The sequence below is a fragment of the Atractosteus spatula genome, chromosome 27 (assembly GCF_055471065.1).
Source record: "Atractosteus spatula isolate fAtrSpa1 chromosome 27, fAtrSpa1.hap1, whole genome shotgun sequence".
NCBI lineage: Eukaryota > Metazoa > Chordata > Actinopteri > Semionotiformes > Lepisosteidae > Atractosteus > Atractosteus spatula.
Window position 1 is genome coordinate 13836363 of NC_142732.1, and position 20472 is coordinate 13856834.

Sequence of the window (20472 nt, forward strand, 5' to 3'; positions counted from 1 at the left end):
TAGAATGAAAGGAAGAAAAGGAAAAAATGTGAAAAGGGATATAACTCATAAGACACATAAGCACGCCTGATATCCATGTTATTGTAACCAAATGATTCATATGCATAAGCATAGACAAACCCCCAAAAAAGACTTATTACTGTTTCAAGTAAAGAATTTTAAATATGAGGTATTGTGAATGGCTTGTATTTAAGGCAACAAGAATATGGTAATTTTGCATTTCTTTAGTCAGTGTCTATACAAAAGCTTCACAGTTAGGTTTGCTTTAAAAAATCATTGCTATTGTGCTTTATCCCACAGTTTTGTTGTACAGTCTATTTAATCAAAGAATACATTTCATTTAGACCATATTAAGCCAATGTGAGTATTGGTATAACAAGCAAATTTGTCAAGAGTGAATTAAATCACTGAGTCTAAAAATGTTTTTTTTTGGATATGGTATGTAGTATGTTAAGGGCACTAGAAATGTATGAGAATCTTGTATTTTAAGTAACTACTAACTACCAAGTGAGCCAAATAGCTGCCTCTTATTTACCACCTCTTATGTACATAAAAAATTTAGAATAAAAGATACTGATGAGCCACTGCAACGTGAGAATACAGAACAGTGTTCACCTTTCATCTATTCCATTATTCATTTCACAAGACTGAAATTAATTTTGCCAAAGTTGATAACACTGACAAATCATCTAGTTTCTTACAAAATTATTCAGACCTTGTTTTCACATTATGGTACTTTAAAGCTTGCAATCATGGCTTTGAAGTAGCAATTAATATTTTTACATACACAACTTACTCCACACATTCAAAGCAAAAAAATAAAAAGATAGATGTAAATAGGTAATTAACAGAAAAGAAAAAATGGGAAAGTCAAGATTGCATAAGTATTCCAAGCCTTTTGCTTGTCAAAACTAATTTTATTTAGGTGCACAAACATACCGATTAGTTTAGTGGCTTCTGTCTGTGTGTAACAATAATGGTTTACATGATTTCAGAATAAATGTACCCATTTCCGTAAGGTCCCTCAGTCAGGCAGTGAATTTCATTGAAAGTTGGAAACACAGCTTTTGTTTTTGTATTTCATATGCTAATGAAGCTTGCTTTATGTTTAAAAGTATGGTAATTTAAAATCATTAATACTTTCATTGAAGTTTGAATAAAGTTGATGTTTTGTCTTTTGGCTAGACTTGACTATTTAGCCATGAGATATACAATAGATTGTCATTAAACAACCTTATGTTTATTAATCTTCCTTGTTATGCACAGTGAGAATGATAATGTAAAGAGAATTAATTTAATCACAGAGTGCTCATAAATTGTGCTAGGAAGAAAACAGCCAAGTGTTCTGAAAGGTCACATATAAACAGGTTTTCGATGGACAGAATGATAGATTAACATACAGTACTGTAGAGGAAAACAGTATAGGCATTTTTGATATGAGGACTTTTGAAACCAAATTTCCCAAATTTAATATGTGCTTTTCTATATTGGTACAGTAGGACTAATAGGTTCTAGTAAAAATGTACAGTATTCAAAATTGGTAATGGTTAGAAATCCCATTATATGATAAGGGACTCTGGTCGTTATCCTAAACGGAAAGCAACTCAGTTTATACTACAGTATATTTCGCTTTGCTTGGTAAAATTTGCACGGTCACTTGTTCTCAATATTTACAGATATCCATCAATACCACATCAATCAACGCTATTATCAGTTCAGGGAAAGATATACTGCTTGCAATATGCATGAAGGTGTGGCTTTTAACAGCAATTGTAACAGCTCTTATCTGTTACTAAAGGGTGGAAATATTCCATTGTAATAAGAAAAGGAAGTAGATAGATTACATAGGTTTTTATATAATACATGCACTTAATTTACTATCCTCAGATGGCTGTTTATTCTCATTATGAGAGCTTGCTTTGTTGGAATTAGCTTGCTAATTCCAACTGAATAAATTAATTTTTCCTCAAATATAACAAAGAGAATTCCATATAGTACAAATGCAAGCAGTTGTCATGGCCAGATTCAAATTTTTTATCTTAATTTTTATGGGTATGTGGACACCTTTTCAAGGGCATTTTGTGAAATAAAAAAATAAATTTGTAATCAATGTTTAATAAATGTAATGTTAAGATTGAGAATTTTTGTGAAATCCCTCTGGGACAGGACAGTGTCTTTCTGGGATATTGATTAGGCAGAGCTGCAGCAGGAGATGCTTGTCAGCTCTCCTTAACTCAGTAACGCTGCACCTCCATCTGTATTATTCTTTATCTTTTTCTACCAACCTCTTCAAGAACACACCATCATGTTAAGTGAAACAAAAACAATAACAGAGAGAAACACACTGCGTTGAACCCTAGAAAATGATAAGTTTTAATTCTAGTGTTAAGTTTATAAGCTTGTTATTTTAGTTGGTTTTGTTACATTATTAATTTGGGTGTCTCCTCTTGCCAGAAAGTGCTAAAGGCACTCTTGCATTTTGAGTGCAGTTTTTGACTTTTTTTAAAATGCAACCCATAAATAAAGCCATATGGATGTTTTTAGGTCACATATCCACAGCTGGCAACTTTTCCATGAATGTTCAAAAACATGATGACATGAGAAAGGGTTACCTGTAGGTTACCTGATAACTCTTGGGGTGCGACACTGGAAGTGAATTGCAGAATGCTGGAAATACACAACTCAGTAGAAATGGCAAGCAGCTTGGGTGTGGGAGCAGAGCATAAGCAGGATTGATCATCTCCCATCTCCTAGTGGATCTAGAAGACTTCCCTGAAGCATTTCTCTTGATCTGTGAATCTCTTTGGGCAAGACCCCACCTCACAGGGGAATCTCAGGTGGTTGTCTCTACCTTAAGCCCTGATGATGTTTAACATTTCAAGAGCCACTGTTCTCCAAAGTTCAAAAAGGACATTGAGGGTTTCCTGGAGTTCACTGGTGTTGTAACAGAAAGAATAAGTTCTGAATCCCGAGATGAAGTTAAACAGATGAGTTTATTGCATGCAAGGAACAATAGAGCCGAAGTCTTGTTTCCCGCAAGAAACAACAAAACCGAAGTATTGTTCAAAGTGCCGGTTCAAACTTTCAGTTTATATAGGGTTTTCCTGCCGCTTCTGACGTCGCTCCTTATTATGGTAAGGGGGGGGTGGTCATGGTGTTTGGACAGTTTACGGATTACGGTCAGTTAGATTACCTTCCCTGGGGGTTCCCTAGCTGCATCTGGAATCCTTATCAGTTATCCCTTTCCTGCCATAAACTCCAGCCTTAGAAGTCTAATCTTCATGCAGAAAGGACTTAATTAACCCCTTCTTCATATCTTGTATCTTTCTTCACTGGTTATTAAAGATTTATTAATTGCATCACCACCACTGGGCCCCTGTCATTGAACTCGCTACAAAAGGTAACCCAGACACAGATTAGAAGATGGATCAGTACCCTGCTTCTTTCCAGACTATTACAGACCAATTCTGCCAAGTCCCAGTGTTGCACTGCCCTGACCTTTCTCACCTCTTGAAGATGATGTATAGCTATAATGGTTATAGGCATAGAGTAATATCTGTATATATAGTACTGTAGCTGGCAAGCATTGTAGTGCAGTGCCTTTTTTCATTTCCTTTTTTTCCTTCAGTTGGTTTAATTCAGGTTCAGTATATACAGTACACTGCACCACACCTTTAAAGACCTTACACTCCATACCTATTGCTACAATTAACATCTCAGGAACAGCAACAGCATGTTGTTGATTCCATGTGAATATCATTATCAGATGTAATAGCAGTTAGTGTGGCCCAAACTTAAAAAGGAGGTAGATTTTCTTTGTTCAAGCCTAAGGAGTCTTGAGAGAGAGCACATTTCGTGTCATTGGTTTTCACCTGTGAAAAAAATTGCCAGCTGAGTAGCATTTGGAAAACCAAGAACATGTTTATCTTTTTAGTGACTGCTTTGGGTTGTGTGGGTAAACCTGGTTGTTGTTTACTGCTAGAATGATCTGCAAAGCACTTTTATGTGAGCAATCCTGCTAACAAGACCTTTAGTTTTTACACGTACAGTATTTAGATCTCAAACAGTTTTCTGTTGGAATTAATTTTATTTAAATATAGTGAACACCTTCTTAGAAATTCAGCTTGCATTTTTCATTGGGCTGTTCTGAAACAGAAGTAATTTAAAAAATACTTCGTGTTATTTATCTCTGTGAAAACTGCTATCAATCACATGCAGGAAAAGGTTGGATAATTAGACAATAATAGATTAGGGGTGGGATGGTGGTTAGTATTGCTGCCTTGTTGCAATAGGGCCCTGGGTTCAATTCTGCACCTGGGGGTCTATCTGCATACAGTTTGGATGTTCTCCCCATGTTTGTGTAAGTTTCCTCCCACACCCTAAATACATACCGGTATTGCCAGAAACACACTGGAACATATGAGAATATGAGAATGTGTGTGTCTATGAGTGCCCTTGGATGGACTGGTATACTCTCCAGGTTAAACCCTGCCTTGTGTCTGTTGAATTGGGTTGATGGAGGGATACTATTGGATTATGTAGTCTTTACTACTAAGAGTGCAGAGATATGTACTTGCTCTTATTATGTAAATTTCTCATTTTCTTCTATTGTGAAGTCTTTATCCTACAGTCTTTTCATTCACAAAAGGAAATGTAAATTATCCCTTTTGTAGTGAATGCATTTTATTATAGTTGAAATGCCAAGTGAAAGAGAAGACTACTGCATAATATATCCAAAATTTTCTCTGTATGTATATATTTGCTGTAGAAAACAAACACGGTAGGTTTGAATACTCTGTCCTTTCATTGTCATTGATACTATTGTTGTTCACCCAATTGAAGGGTCCTGTGTTTTTGGGAACCATTCTAATAAAAAGTAAGGCTCTAGTCCTCTATAACATTAGGTGTCATAGAATAGTTAATTTTTGCCTTAATAAAAGCTATTGTATGTCTGTTATAGCAGCACCTGGCGGCTTTTCTCTGTCAAAAAGTGTTGCACTTGGTACAGAACTGAAGCATAATTGCAAAGGAGTACCCCAACATTTAAATGTATATGGGAGCACTCCACAATTACCTTGGGCTGATACTGGTGTTGGACCATTTTTCAGTGGGAGGGATTCATCAAGACTCCAACACCTTTAATGCTACATGCTGTTCTGAATTTTAGTGCTAGGTGGACCTATTCTAAAAGGATAGGTTTGTGACAGGATGGAATCTTTGCAGGGTGTTTAGTAGGCATAGCTGCAGTAGGAGCTGCACTTGTTGTGCCTTTGCAATCACCTACAGTATGTAACTCTCTCCCTCTCTCCCCAGCAATAACCTACATGAGGCCACACTCTCTTATTTAAAGCACCACCTCTCTTCCTGTTAAAAGGAGGAGACAATTTAACACTTTAATCAATCTTTCACCAGAGCCTCTTACTAATAGTTTATGCTAACACCTAACTTTCTTAACGCGAGAAGTACTACTGTAAGCAAAAAAAAGGGTTTTTGGCGGGGGGGCTCTGGTGACATTTCTCTGTGAACTGAAGAGTTAAAGTGTAAAGTGTCTCCTCTTTTTAACAGGAAGAGACGTGGTGCTTTAAACAAGAAAGTGTGGCGTTACTTTTTGTCACTGAAAAAGTGTGTGTTTTTTTTTTTTACTCCCTGGCAGAAATGGGCTTCCATAAGAATAATAGGTAATAGGTAATAGAAAAAGAGTAATAGGTTTATTCCATGCTGTAAAAAGAAGAAAGAAAACACATTCCATAAGAATCAGTTTACTGTGGCTTCTGGGAAATACATTATTCCTGCATTAAAGTTTAACCTGTCCAGAGCATCCTACATTACAAATTCCAAGCATTTCAGCCTCACACGTGAAGAAGGATTCACAGCCGAAACATAGCAGTATTGTATTGCAGTAAATGTTTATATCATTATATCTGTTTTTTTATTTCTTTTTTAAAAATTAAAAAAATTGTTTGCCCAGCCTAAGGGGGGGGGGGGTTTGCTCTCATTGACAGCTGACATTCCTCCATACACTCAAGTGAAAAATTAATAATGCCAATGTAAACGTCGTATTTACAATTTGTTGATAATAAAAATGTTTAGTTCTCTAAAGCTTTCTCAGTCAAGCATGATAGTTTACCCAGGGAGCTGTGTAAGCATGCGTAGGCAGCAAAAGATCAGCTAAACTGGGAAGATGCAACACCGAAGATATTATTAATAGCCTTTTAAATCTGAAGGGAGATCGAAAGGGATCTTAATACCCTTAATACCCTTTATTAATAGGGATCACGTGAATTTGCGCCCTATCGCTGTGTACATACAGTACGAACATGTTGTGATATTTACAAATATAAAAAATGTCAATATAATGGCAATAATATTAGCTATTTTAGTTTTTCAAATAAATTTTTATTTGTTAAAAGAAAACTGATGGCAACAGCTGGGTTTGAACATTCAACATGAGGATTACAAGTCAGTCACTTGAGCTATTACACCACCAAGGAAGGCATGTGACAAGCACATCTCAATGGAAAGTCTTATACTACTGTTTGTGCAACAGTGCATGAATATAGTTATACCGTTATGTCTTTAGATACGCGATTCCATTTTATATTCCCTATTAATCAAATTCTAAAAGTATGCTTTTAAACGTACAGTGACATGGTCAGAAGGAGCAAGGAGCACGTAAAAACGTTTCCAAAATAACCACATGTAAGACTTTGATGCTTAAAATGTTTAGGGAGAAATGGAATACTTGTGTGTATTTTTTCTACAGTTTACATAATGTTTATGTTCCAAATTAATATCGTTTATGAACTTTAGATGCGTTATGCTCCTATTCTTTTTATGCTCAGCTACTAAAATTCCATATAAATATTCAATACTAAAATGTGCACAGTAAAGACATTAAATGATTAAATCTTTCCACGACCGAACAACGCACCACGAGTGCCCGTAGGTCATTTTGGCCAGCCAATCACATACTGCGGTATGACGCGTTATGAAGTAAGGAAATGCCTGCGGTACGTGTTTGTGCCACGCACTTTGAATGGCTGCATCTGCATCTCATAAGTGCTTTTAGAGCTGTTTCAACGAAGTGCAGTTTCAACACAGCATTAATGATTGCTGACAATTTTCGGGCCTTGTCAGAATCTGGGAATGTCTTCTTGATCAAGGCAGGTGTACAATCCATTGTTCTGTAACAATTGTGATGCTTAACCATGTGAAATGCCAAAACACCTTCAGCTGCAGTTACAGCATCCTCTGTTTTACCTGGTCTTACAAAGTCTGTCACTTTTGCTGACGGGCTCTCTCCCTTAACAGCAGTTTTGTGCTTTGTAAGGTGAACGTGGGCTTCTAAGTCACTAGCGCCTTTATTTGCTACTGACACCTACGTGCCAGCTCTACAGATAATACATTCGGCTTCCCACTCATCACGTCCAGGTCAAAAACACAGGTATTTATTTTTTAACTCGTCTGTAAATTTACCCTTTTGTTTGGGCATCTTTTGTACTTATGATCTAGTCTTCAATCATAGCGCGGCTCTGCCCAATCCTCGGAGCTGTGAACTAGGTCAAACTGCAATGCAGTTGCAATGGTTTTTTAAACCAACCCCTCTGCGTTTCCTAGCAATGTCTGCTATGCAGTACACACAGTTCCAAGCTACAGGTATGCTGCATACGCTGCATGTACAGTAAGTTCAAAACATCTACCGGTAACGCATAGAACGAATGAAAATATGAAGGCTTATTTTTGTTTACACAGTCTGAGTAACAAGCAAAACAAAAGTTTATAAATTCCGGCCGGACCGATATTTTAGGTCTCAAAAAGAGGACATGTCCGGGAAAAAGAGGACATCTAGTCACCCTAAGTTATATAAACACAAAACAAAGTTTTTAGACACACTGTAAATTGCTTGAAACCTACATGAAGTCAACAATCAAATCACAAAATCCTTCAAATGGTGAGGCAGTCTAAGAGGCCCGCAGATCCTCCAATCTGCCAATCTGAAAGAGTGTATGAGGCAGGTCAGCCAGTGACAGGCCTGTCGCCCCAACAGTCCAGTTGCTGTTCTGTCCTGTGTTGAATCATTGGTTGCTGAGACATTTGACACAGGCATGTCTGAGCAGGGTCCCATCCAAGAGTGCAGGCTGGGCTGGGGAGATGATGATAAAAGGTCAAAAGGTCCGATCTCAGACATCGGAGACAAGGGCAATGTGTATGGTCTGAGCCTGTTGTAGTGTACGTCCTGAGCAGAGCTATCGGGGCCTAGAGCACAGGAAATCTGATAGGAAGCTTCACAATCCCCCAGGTCCGAGCGGTGCTGTATCTGGTACAGCCCCCTGCAGTGAGGAGCAAGTTTGAATTTGCTGTCTGAAGCAAATACTCAGCCATACTTAACCCCCATACTGTAGGGTTCATGATGCATTCAGACTTGTGCATCATCACTTGCAATAAAATTATTTCGTAAAGTCAAAGGTAGTCTCCAGTCAACTCAGCATTCTGGAAATGATCACCCAGGGAAGGTAGACCAACGTGGACATTCGAAGGTATCCTAACCTCATGTCATGTCTGAGGAAGTAGGGTGTATATCCAGTACTAGCATGTGTCGAGGTGTTGTTAACAAAACAACAGGGGCCATATTAAATCATCCAACTATGTCATCTGACTCTGCAATATATGGTGATGTATGTGTCTTTTTGATGCCCAAATTTCTTAGCATGTCAGACCAGACTCAAACCGCCTGGCCTGGTCGGTATGTTTTGTTTCACTGATATAGTGGTCGAATAAGCATTTAACTACTGTGGTAGACTTTTGGTCAGGAAGGGCATAAAGATTACCAAACTTTGTAAAGTAGTCCTCCACCACAAGTACATTGCACTTACCCTTAGGTGTCACTGGCGGTTTATCTGCAACCCTCTGAAAAGGATGAGCAGTAGCAATGCCTCCCATGGGTTCACAATATTTGGGCACTGGAGATCTCTGTCTCTGACACACACCATTTATGTCCCTATGTGTAACCCTATTTTAAGGGCAGCCGGGTATAAAAACTGGCTCTGATCCTTACCAGAAATAACGCTGGCTTAAGAACGACAACTACCATAAACATGTTGTGGTACAATGCAGGGAGTGTCTGGTGTGTGGGGCGGAGCCCTGGATTAAAGAAGACGCATTGCCGTGGAAAACAAACCTGACATGATTAAGTAAATGAATGGCAGGTGTAGATGTGGTTTAAAGGGGGAAAGATCCAGCAGGAACTTGGCCTTGCTGAGGCTGCAGTGGTGAGAGAACAAATGTGGAGGCTCTGCTGTGAGAGAGCCGGGCTGAAGCAGGACAGTAGCGGGTGTGAGACGCTACTAGTCGGGGCGATGTTAGAAGGGCGTGCCGCCATGTACAGTACAGTATAAGTGAGCAAAGTCTTGATTAGCTGCTGTAGTAACCCCGTGAGGGGCTGGAGAAGAACAACATTTCTGGAGGGGATTGTGAGAGGAATGGCCTGAGAGAGTGAAAACGTCAGTCTGTGAGGAGACTGACAGAAGAAGCAGAGGTTTATGAGATCGTCTAAAGATTTAAAGGGACAGCATCCTGCTAGTGTGTGAGTGTCTTGTCCGCTGTATGAGTGAGTTGTGATTTGATTAGTGAGTTAGTGTGTGTGGAACAGAATGGGTTTTGTGGTAGAGGGACCCTCCCCGTAACAATTCATTGGTATCGGGGAAGTGAGTGGGGTCTATCTTGCTGCACCCTCTGGGAAATAGATCAGTGGTGACTGGGCACAGTGAGGTGTGCTGGTGGCTGCATGGTGTAACACAGTGATGGCAGGACACAATTTGAGGTGCGCTGGCAGCTGTGAATTCACAACCTAAGGGCGTGAGTGAGGCACAAGAGAGGTTTTGAGTGTGTGTTAGAAAGGGACAGTGTGTTGGGTCTCGGCACGGTGTGTAGTGCCGAAGAGACTCGGTGATGTAGGTAGTGTGTATTCGTGTAATCCAACCTGGTGGTTTTGGGAAGAGGACATCAGGGCTGGAGGCAGACCTGGGAGTCTGAGGTACTGATTGTGTGTGAAACAGTGACCTGATGGAGTAGGAGCAGGAGGCTCCGTGTTGACGTCTGGGAGCAGGAGGGTCCTAGCAGTGAGGACAACAGGATGAATAGGGTGAACTTGAGACTCTGAAGTTAAAGGGCCCAGAAGTAACGGAATGTGGAGTCAGGAATGAGATTTTTCGCTGTCTAGCACTGCACAGCACTGTGCCAATTTACAAAGAGGAAGTGATATAAAAATGCCAAAAGAATTAGCAAAAGTGAATGAAGAACGGTAATTTCCTAGTAGCTGTGGGTCTGTTTATCACATTCCACCCAGTTTTGAGGATACACAGATTGCTATTTTTCTATTTTTCAGAAGAATGTTTTAAGGGGCACTTTTATTTGGATTTTGAAAGATCTATTTATTTTAAATATATTTATTTTGAAAGGTACAGCCAATAGGAAGCAAGTTAGTGTCGCTTAAAGTTGCTGGTTGGAGGTCGCCCGCGCGTAACCATAGGATCCACCCGAGGTTAGCCCAGCAGCAAGCCTCGAGAACCGCCGGTACCCCACCGCGAATGCTCGCCTGATCAATAAGTGAACTATGGTCGGAGCTATCAACAGCTGAATCTCACAGTCTTCTTCCCGTTTAAAGAGTGTGACTTGCTTGGACCCACTGTCACTTTTCATGTGCACAAACTCTTGCTAGTTCAGCCAGGACTAACTAGCTGGTCTTCAGAGAGTCACTGCCAGTGCGCCGCAGTAGGAATCTCTCCCTCCTTCTCTCCCACTTCACGCCGAACCAGGACTGCCTGGCACCGAGCCAGAGGATTCCGATTAGACGCAGCAACAGCCTGTCGCAGTTCCCTTGTGTCTGCTGGAGATCTGAATCCACACAGATTAGACGAGTTCATTCAACATTCTACATTACAGCTCGAGAATTCAATTGTTACCTCAACCCCGGTTGATATCAATTTACTTCCTATGAGTGATGTACTTGCCTTTGAGTATCTAGTGTAGAAGTTGTAATTAAAGCTCATTAACGAAACGGTATAAATGAATGGTATACTGAATGAATGTCTCTCTTGGTTTGTAACTCTTCGTTATTGAATATATATATTTTGTATTCTGCTAACCCTCACTCTTAAGATTTGTTATGTTTATATGCACATTTTATGTATTAATAAATGTATTGTCGTGTATTAGTATCCGTGTGTGTGCATTGCTGAGTTATCCCGCAAGGTCGGTTTTCTAGTAGCCATCATAGAATCATTTTGTGCCCAATCCCTGTGGGCATCTCTAATCCATCCTACTGGAGAGCAGGCGCAGTTTTCCACAGTAATGCAGTTTTACTGGGAGACAGGCCAGTTCGGCCCAAATCAGTGCCCATTGTCTCCTGTTAATACCATAGTGGGAACCCATGACTGAGATTCTACAAGGATCCCTCTGTGTAAGGATACTCTGAAGAGGAGATAGGGATCTTGTGCAGACGAAGGAGTAGGAGGGAGCAAACAATCCAAAACAAGTAGCGAGTTCGTAGTCAAAGGGAGAAAGGAAGGTCGAAAACCAGGTAAAATCCAGGTGGCAAACAATCCAAGTCCTGAGGCAATATTGTGGTCGAAGGGAGGAAGGTAGGTAGAAATCCGGTAAAGACACAGGTGGCAAACAATCCGAGTAGCAAGGCGAAATCCATAGACCGAAGGCGAAAAGGGTAATCGATAATCCAGGTAGTCAAAGGGTATAGAAAACGCTAGGTAGAGCTCTCAAGGAGTTTACTCAATACCGAGCAGCAATACGCGGGTTGGAGAGGCTTAAATAGTGCAGATAGTGCAGCCTGCCGAACGGTAGGGCGTCTGATGTTGAGTTAACACGTCTGGCGGCATTTGTAATTATCGCCCTGCTGCTGGAACTGATTAGTTCTTTTGGGGGCTGGTCTGGGCAGGTTGGTGGGTTGGTGGTGGTCTGGTATGCAAAATATGGGGGCTTTTGACCAGCTTCCTCTTCACTTGAAGAGGGTGTGAATAAAGCGAGACACACCAGAGGAGATCAGGATGGCCTCTCGCCAGGCCAGGAAGGACATGTTGAATCACCTGAGGAAGGGGCAGATCATGGATTACATTGAGCTCGTGTTCAATGAGGCGAATATGAAACTGGCTGTGAGACTGTTGGAGTCCTTGGGTTGTTTTGTACTTGGGAAACCAGCAGACAAACCAGCTTGGTGAGATATTAACTTAAAATGCTTCTTTAGTTTATTTTCAAAGCTTTGTTTGCAATATATGAATCACATTTTAGGTATGTTAAAAGTGTATACATGTGTTCCAGATGCCCAGAACAAACGCCTGCTGTCCAGCAGGAACAGAAGCCGCAGGCTCCTCTGGAGGCTGAAGCAGACGAGAAAGATGAAGGGAATGTTGGAAACCTAAAAAGCTAATCATCAGGAATATGATTACTTTCTGTACCTTCAAGTTCTTGAGCATTCCTAGCTGAGCACGGGTGTTTACACTTGAGCCATTCACTGATGGAATTGGAATTCATTCAGTTTGCTTTTCAATTCCGATGAACACACACACACCCAGCAAAGGAAAAGTGCTTAAACCTTCTTCAGGTGTGTAGGAAAGAGAGGACGATAACAGGAGAACAGTGGTCAGAGCAGGTGAGAAAGAGTGTCCTGGGGAAAAGGTGTGAAAAGATGTAATTGGTAAATAAATGTAGAGGCTCCAAAAAGAAATAAGTCTATCACTGAGAGATGAGGGAAGATGAGATCCAATGTCAAGGGTGATCTTTTGTCCTGATACATTTCCTGAAATTCCAAGGATGCAGCCTAAGAGGTTAGAGTAATGATTATAACTCATCTGGTCATGACTACATTGACACTTCTTCTAGATAAATACATGTACGCTTAACAGACCAGCTTCAAGCAGCTAATTATTGTCAGTGTATGTAATTATGATCCATGTAATTATCATTCATACAGCATTGTCACAAACAATGATAACACCTAGTTTAGTAATTATACACCTTGCATATGCAAGAATCAAGATGCCTGCTTAATGCTTTCTTTTCAGTATGATCACCACAATCATGAATCAAGAATGCACAATTAAGTGAAGTGACAAAGATGAATGCAACAGCTGTCTTTAATCTTTTTGCAAAAACAATAAAAAAATGGCTCTAACAAACACAAAGTGCATACACAAGGAACGGTCAAATTTGTATGAACACCACTGTTTCAGAAGGTTTTCTGTTAAAAGATCAAATTTCTTCAGATGCAATCTTGTTATCAAGAACACTTATTAAGAACAATTATTAAGTAGATATTGGGTGCTTTTTTACTTTATCTATGTTAACATAGCCAGAAAAAAATCAGATAGATAGTTCAACTCAGATTTACAAGCCTTTACTTCTGTATTGCAGCATTTTCAACTGTATTGTCTATAAATCTAGAGCAAAGCATAAAAAACAAACAGGGGGATCAGACAGCAGTGATCCCTTTATTACTTTTGCACTTCTTTGTTCTAATAGTTATTTATTGCTTTGAATTATCTTGTGGACAAGTATTGAAGCTGGGAAGTCCATGACTATGATTCCCCAATGAATTGTTTGGTCTCCAAATCCATTTAAGTAGTAGTAAAGCTCAGGATTGACTCTATCAGCAACAGCATTAGGGTATGCCCCACCACTCGACCCTGAAGCAAAGCTCAGAAAGATCTGTGAGCAATTGCCATACCTTGCCTTTTCTAGGTGGTCCTTCACTCCTGACCACTTCTGTGGGGTGTGAAAAATTGTTGGAACATGGTAATCATCTGCAATATCTAATGACCAATAGTTAATGCCAACATAAGCACAGGGATAGTTTTGTATAATAACTATCTTTCCATGTGCTTCACCAAGGGTTGAGATTTGGTTTTTCACCCAGAAATTCGATTGGCAATATGCCTCAATTTTGTTTTTCAGAGTTTCGTCAAAAGGGTGAGTGCAGCCTGTTTCATCGTATTCTTTTTATATGCGCATGAGAATCGCTTCTCCTGTGTTTTCTTTCAGGAACGCAATGGTGTCTCGAAACACATCCCCCAGAATTGCTTGCTGATAAACTACATCATGGTGGATGGTGAGATTGTTTTCAATATGTCGGTATCGAATGTCAACGAATCGTATGCCAGCCTTATATTGCTGAGAGAGAGGCCATCTCTGGCATTCAACCAAGGCGCCTCCATAGAAAGCCATGGTATTATGTGTCCCAGGAATTGAGAGCTCAGCCATAGACTTGAGGTCAGAGATGTCAGCCATGCAATTGGGCCACAGGGCATCAGGAGTACTATCCCAGTCCCAGTCCCAGTACGGGTGTTCCCTGTTCATTTCCCATCTTTACAAGCTCAATAGGTGCATGAACTGAAAGTAGAAAGAATACAAGGACATAATTATACACCTGAAGAAGGCTTCACAGCCAAAACGTTGTGTTTTCTCTCTTCTCTTTTCAGCATGGAATAAACCTATTCTTGTTCCATAATTAGATAATGACCAAATTGTTGTTGTTTTTTTGTTAGTCATGGCTGACCTGATTGGCCGACAGAAAGAAGTCTCTTCTTCTCCTCAGAAAGACGTCTCAAATTTCTGGAACTTTGGTCTGTAGGGAATTGGATCTCACTCACAGGGCTTCACCTGCAGTACATGAGAGAGTTATGGCCTCACAGTGCTTCAGCTGCAGTAGATGAGACAGTTATGGCCAGCCCTACAGACTAGTCTGCGGGTAGGTCACCTTTTCAGGCAATAAAGGCCAATGGAGGTGAAGGTGATGAGGTCAGTATCGCACTCTGGCCGGCCTATTGACCCAGAAGGATTAACCCCCCGGTACTCATTTGGAAAGCAGGGAGCCGTCTGGAAGGAATTAGAGCAAGCTACATCGCTTACCCCTACCTGGGATTGAACCTGCCTGTGCCGTCTGAACTATCACAGCTCCAGATTAAGTATGTAAGCACATAAAAAAGAGGCTAGAAGTAATTTGAATGACTTTCAAAAAATGACTTGCACTCGTGTACTGTGAGTTGCATTGGAGCTGACACAACTGAACTGACCAAAACTGCTCTGAACTAATATGAAAGGGGTTTCTTTAAGAAAAACCTCCAGTGTTTCTCAGTAAATTTTTGTAAGTTTTGTATTCAGTCATATCATTGAACTTCAGGCACATTTGCTTCTTTAGAAAATGAAATGTAGTGGTTTTTAATTTAGCTCCTCTCAACAGAGTGATGCATTGATGGTTCTATGGTAGAATTCTCATCTGCCGTGTAGGAGGTCTGAGTTCAATTCACAGCCAATGTGCAAGATGTATTTTTAACAAATAGCCCCTTGGGGATAATAAAGACTCTTTTCTTAATAATAAAATACATTAATATATATGTTGTATTGATATTTTATTCATTTTCTATAACAGTATATTAAATATGAAATTAATAATAATATACATAACAGTAATTACCTGCATTAGTTACTGTAGAAAATCTGACACCATGGAGCATTTTCACAAAGAGTGTTTCCTCAGCCAGATACAAAATTGTTAATTTATAGTCTGTTGTGAATGTGATGTGTTTTCTTCAGGTTTACATACATTAAATCATTAATGTTTTGTTTTAATACTTAAGTAACAATGTAACTTAAAAACATGTAAGACATATCATGCCATGAATATATAAAAAAGCGATTTATTACAAAACTGTGAACCGTGAATCTTAGCATATCCCTACCTCCCATCAATATGTTGCTAAGGTGTCTTTATCATGTAAATCCACACAGAAACCTGACATTCTAATTGCCCATTTCAGCAGCTGTCAGCAGTGGCACAGCCAGAATTTTATATTTGGGGTAGCATGAAAACCAGCATAAAACAGTAACCCCAGGGCTGTTGCAGGCAAAAAAAAGAGAAATGAACAACTTGTGCACAGAACCTTGCAGCTACCTGCCAAGAACTTGGCATATCGGTCTTTTGACACACGTGTGCCTTTTAAATGAATTTCTGATTCCCCTTTTCAACAGCTGCAACATGTATCACCGCTGAAAATCAGTAACATCCTGTACAGTTAACATATGGTCTGTTGTTGAGATACACTACCTTTTGTTCATTTAGAGTTAACTAAAGATGATAAAATGCAGTGGGTTGCACTATACTAAGCTAAGTGCATGACATATTTAATTGAAAATGTCTTCAACTACAATTGTTAGGAACAATTGTATGCAAAATAGTTTTGGAAAGTGACCTCTTGACATAACAGCAAGGGTTTATGCTGCTTACTGGGCTGGACAAATATGTATTTGATGAGGACTGCTGTGTACAAGTGCAGTGCAGTGTAGGGGATGAAATGCCATATTTGGGAGAAAAAAAGTCCTTTACATGTTCTATCCAGGCTGGGTGGCACCCTATGTTAATTTAGTCACCAGTTTTAGATTTAGTCATAGTCATAGTCAGGTTGCTTAAAACATCTATTAGTCACAGCTACTTTCTATTCACCTACTTTTAATTTAGTCTAGTTGACTAAATATGGAATATAATTAGTCTTACCTTACTAAGTAATTAGTAATTACTTTTTAGTAAAACATAATAATTAGTCTTTTGCTCTAATTTTGACTTTAAAATAATAGGAGTCTATTAAGTATACTATAAAGGCAGAGCAGCGGCTCTGGAACTGTTCCTGTGGCTGGAAGTTTGCTGGTTCAAATCCCATGGCTGGCAGGGGAATCCTACTCCCTTGAGCCCCTGAGCAAGGCCCTTAACCCCAACTGCTCCAGGGGTGCTGTACAATGGCTGACCCTGCGCTCTGATCGCAATCTTCTCTCGCTGTCTGTGTGTGTCATGGAGAGCAAGCTGGGGTATGTGAAAAGAAATTCATAATGCAAAAAAGTCTATGTGGCCAATAAAGTGATCTTATCTAATAGTATAAACAATAGTATAAAGTCTAACAATGTAACTTTAAATATGTAAGACAGAGTATGTCATGAATAATTAAAAATTATTGGATTTATTACAAAATCCTGAACATTAATGATCTTATCATTATCTAATTTTATATTTAGCCCCTCCCCCAACCATTAACTTGTTTTCTTTATTCACTATTGCAGTATTCACATTTCTCTTCCCTGCCATCTGGTAAACTTAATAGGAGCACAGAGGTACACACTGCACCTGTCAGATTACTGAACTCTACCTCTTCCAGTGACTGACAATGATGGTGTTTTTTTCAGACTGCTTGTGCTGACCTGTATATTAGCTATATGTTATTTTAACTTCATTGTTGTTGCTCCTGCTGTTCTGTGTTTATGGTTTTGGTGTTTCCTAATGTCTCTGTATTGGAGCATACATGGAAACAAGCATTTAAGTTGCACTTATGCATATGACAAATAAACTGAACTGGATACATTTTTAGAATAGGGAGATAGATTCCCTTTCACAATCGGAGCACCTGCATTTGTAGGAAGAGAGATTTAGCTCTGGAGAGTGTTTTATTTGTACCAATATTTATTATACAGTATAGATATGATAGCTATGATGTATTTGCTAAGTAGATGTGAAAGTAGAAAAAAGCCATAACCAAGAAAGTGTGCTCTACTAGAGAAATCACTTGTCTTTTATAAAACTTTAAATCCTGTAAGTGATAAAGAAAATAACTAGCTCAACAAGGCATAACTATAAATATGTCAAGTGTTTCACATTTTCAGATTTAAACAAAATTCAGAATACGACATAATGTTATTTTCCTGCATAAGTTAAACCTTACTTCATAGTGAAATGTTTTATAGGTACTGTATTTTAGATGGTGAAAATTGTTTTTATGTACAGAAAACAGGTGCTTTCATCTGATTTTCTCAGAATATGTATTCAACAAGTCCTTTGCTGTTTAATGTTTTAAAAGAATATTGTAAAAATAATGTTTTACTTAGGTACAGGAAAACAAATGGAGCATTATCACTGTCTCCTGTCCACATGAGACATGTTTTACTATTTTTTCAAACCAGTGGTTACAGGGTGGTTTCTCTGTGTCTTGCAGTATTTCTCTCTGGTTTTGAATTTTATTGTGATCAGAAATATCAGGGTTTGGGGTTCTTCTGAAGCTGCTTGTGATCTCGCCTCATAATTAAAATGAGACTGTGGTTGAAAATATGAAAAAGTGTGTTAAGGAAAATGATGCCCATATTGTTTTTCTAATTCTGCTTGAATTATCCAAAACCTGGGTTAATTTCTGCTGTGCAAATGATTCTTTTGTTTCTGACTGCATGGAAAATAGCGTAACGCCCGCAGGGTTCGGTATGGAATGGAGAAGGCATAGGACTCAGAAGAAGGGGTTGAACAACGCATTTATTAACCAGAACCGGGGAAAGGTAGACACACAGGGACAGGGGGGTTACAGTGCTGCATCTGCACTAACACAGACACGGGAGGGAAGAGGCCACCTCGCAGTTCCCCCGAGTCCAAAATAATAAAAATTCAATTGTGGAAAAAGGTATGCCTGTCCCGGTATAGACACAAGACAGGACAAGCTAAAAGCTAAAAGAAAAAGGGCCTCGCACTCAAGTACAATCCACTCCCACAGCTGCAGCTCGTCTTTGATTAGTGCGTGCAGCAGTGATTCCAAAGCCAAGGCGTCGCCCTTCCTCCTGGGCTCTGCCTCCACACCGAACATGCCCCTCACGTGTCATGCCACAATGACTATAATGCACTATAGTGCACTTTTTACACAGCGAATCATTAATCATACCTTGTGCTCAAAGGGTGTCTTGGACATTTTTTAGCATGATCTGGTAACTTTGGGGGCCTCAGACATTCTGGAGCAGGGGTCCCACTGAACTATACCCTACAGTTCTTCTGACTTCTTAAATGAGCAAATGATCAGAATGTATAGTAGTTATACAAGAAACTACTGTAAATGGTTTTCCATCATATTCCTGTGATGTCTATATCTGTTACTGCTGTTGTTTGTTCAATAATTTTACCAAGTGAGTTTAGGTCCAAGTGAGATCTATCTTGAAAATCCATGTTGACAATACCCTTGAATCCTACTGCCATGCAGATGACCCTGTAGTTTATATCTAACTATTTGTATAACCTCACATGAATTTGAAATAAGATTTATATCTGTAATCCCTCTGATTGGATTCAGTTTTGGTTATGCCACCATCTTTAGGAATGGGGACTATTAGTATTAATAGTTATTTTAGTCCCTGCTAAACACTTCACAGAAACTTCTCTTCACTTCACATCCATTAACATCCATTAACCTTTCATTACCTAAAAGTACAGTACCTTACCAAAGTATTCATCCCCTATGATGACATTCCATTTTGCTGAATTACAATAATGTAGATGCATTTGAAAAACAATGCAAACATTTTGATTGCTCGCCCAATCAACAAATTTTAGTTCTCAATTTTCTTTGGTGACATCTAACTTTTCTCCTGCAATAGAGTTTAGTCTGATCATTCACATTTTGATTAAAATATTCAGTTACAGAATTTGTAAATAAATTCCGTTTGTAACGGAAATTACAAAAGTATCCTATCTTTGTTGCAGAAACAATGCATATTGTTTTTGGGGTAATGTCTTTTACCCCATTATTATAGGCTTTTTTAATATGCTTTTTAAAATATATAAAAGTGAATCCTTTTTTTGTGCTTTTTCTGTAAGAAAAGAATGGTGGAAGCTATATAAAATTTGGCTAAATTTCCAAAATGTAAAATATTAAACAAATATTGCAAACACTACAAAACCATGTATTTGGTAGAGTGGTAACCTCTGAAGCAGCCCAGCATGATGCTGCAAAGGTCTGGGGATTAAATATTTTTAGATATCCAATAGATAAGGTTGGGTAAGATTTGCCAATGAGTCATTCCCTGAATCGCTTTATGAGTACAAGCCAGATTCTACGCCTGCTAGAAGGGTCATTCTGGAAGTCTCAGAGTTATTTAGGGAGAAAATTATACATTTGTATCTGCTTGGAAAGTTAATATTGTTAATTTGTTAGTATTGTTAATATTGTTTGAGATAAAGACACGCTACTTGTAGACTAAAGCTAAAGAATTCAATTACATCGATGTATAGATTCAGCAAATCATACACCAATCAATATCAGGAATAAATGAAAGAAGTTCAAATACTTACAAGACGAAGAATCTCAGTATATGCTTTTTTAGGATGGAGAAGTGTAAATGCTGGTCTTCTAAAAGCTTTCTGGTACTTCTGGAGTTAATATAGTGTAGTTTGTGGAAGAGGAGGAGCTTAACCTATGTGTTTTATTGGATACTTTACATCATATGATTGAAGTAAAAAACACCAAAAATACAAATACAGTTGCATTAGTATCGCTTTATGGAAATAAATACAATTAAATTAAAAAATACTGATTTGTTTTATAATATTAAAATAAACCCCAAAACACAAGGCTTCTTACATTATGCTCACTACACTTCAACTTTTATTTTATC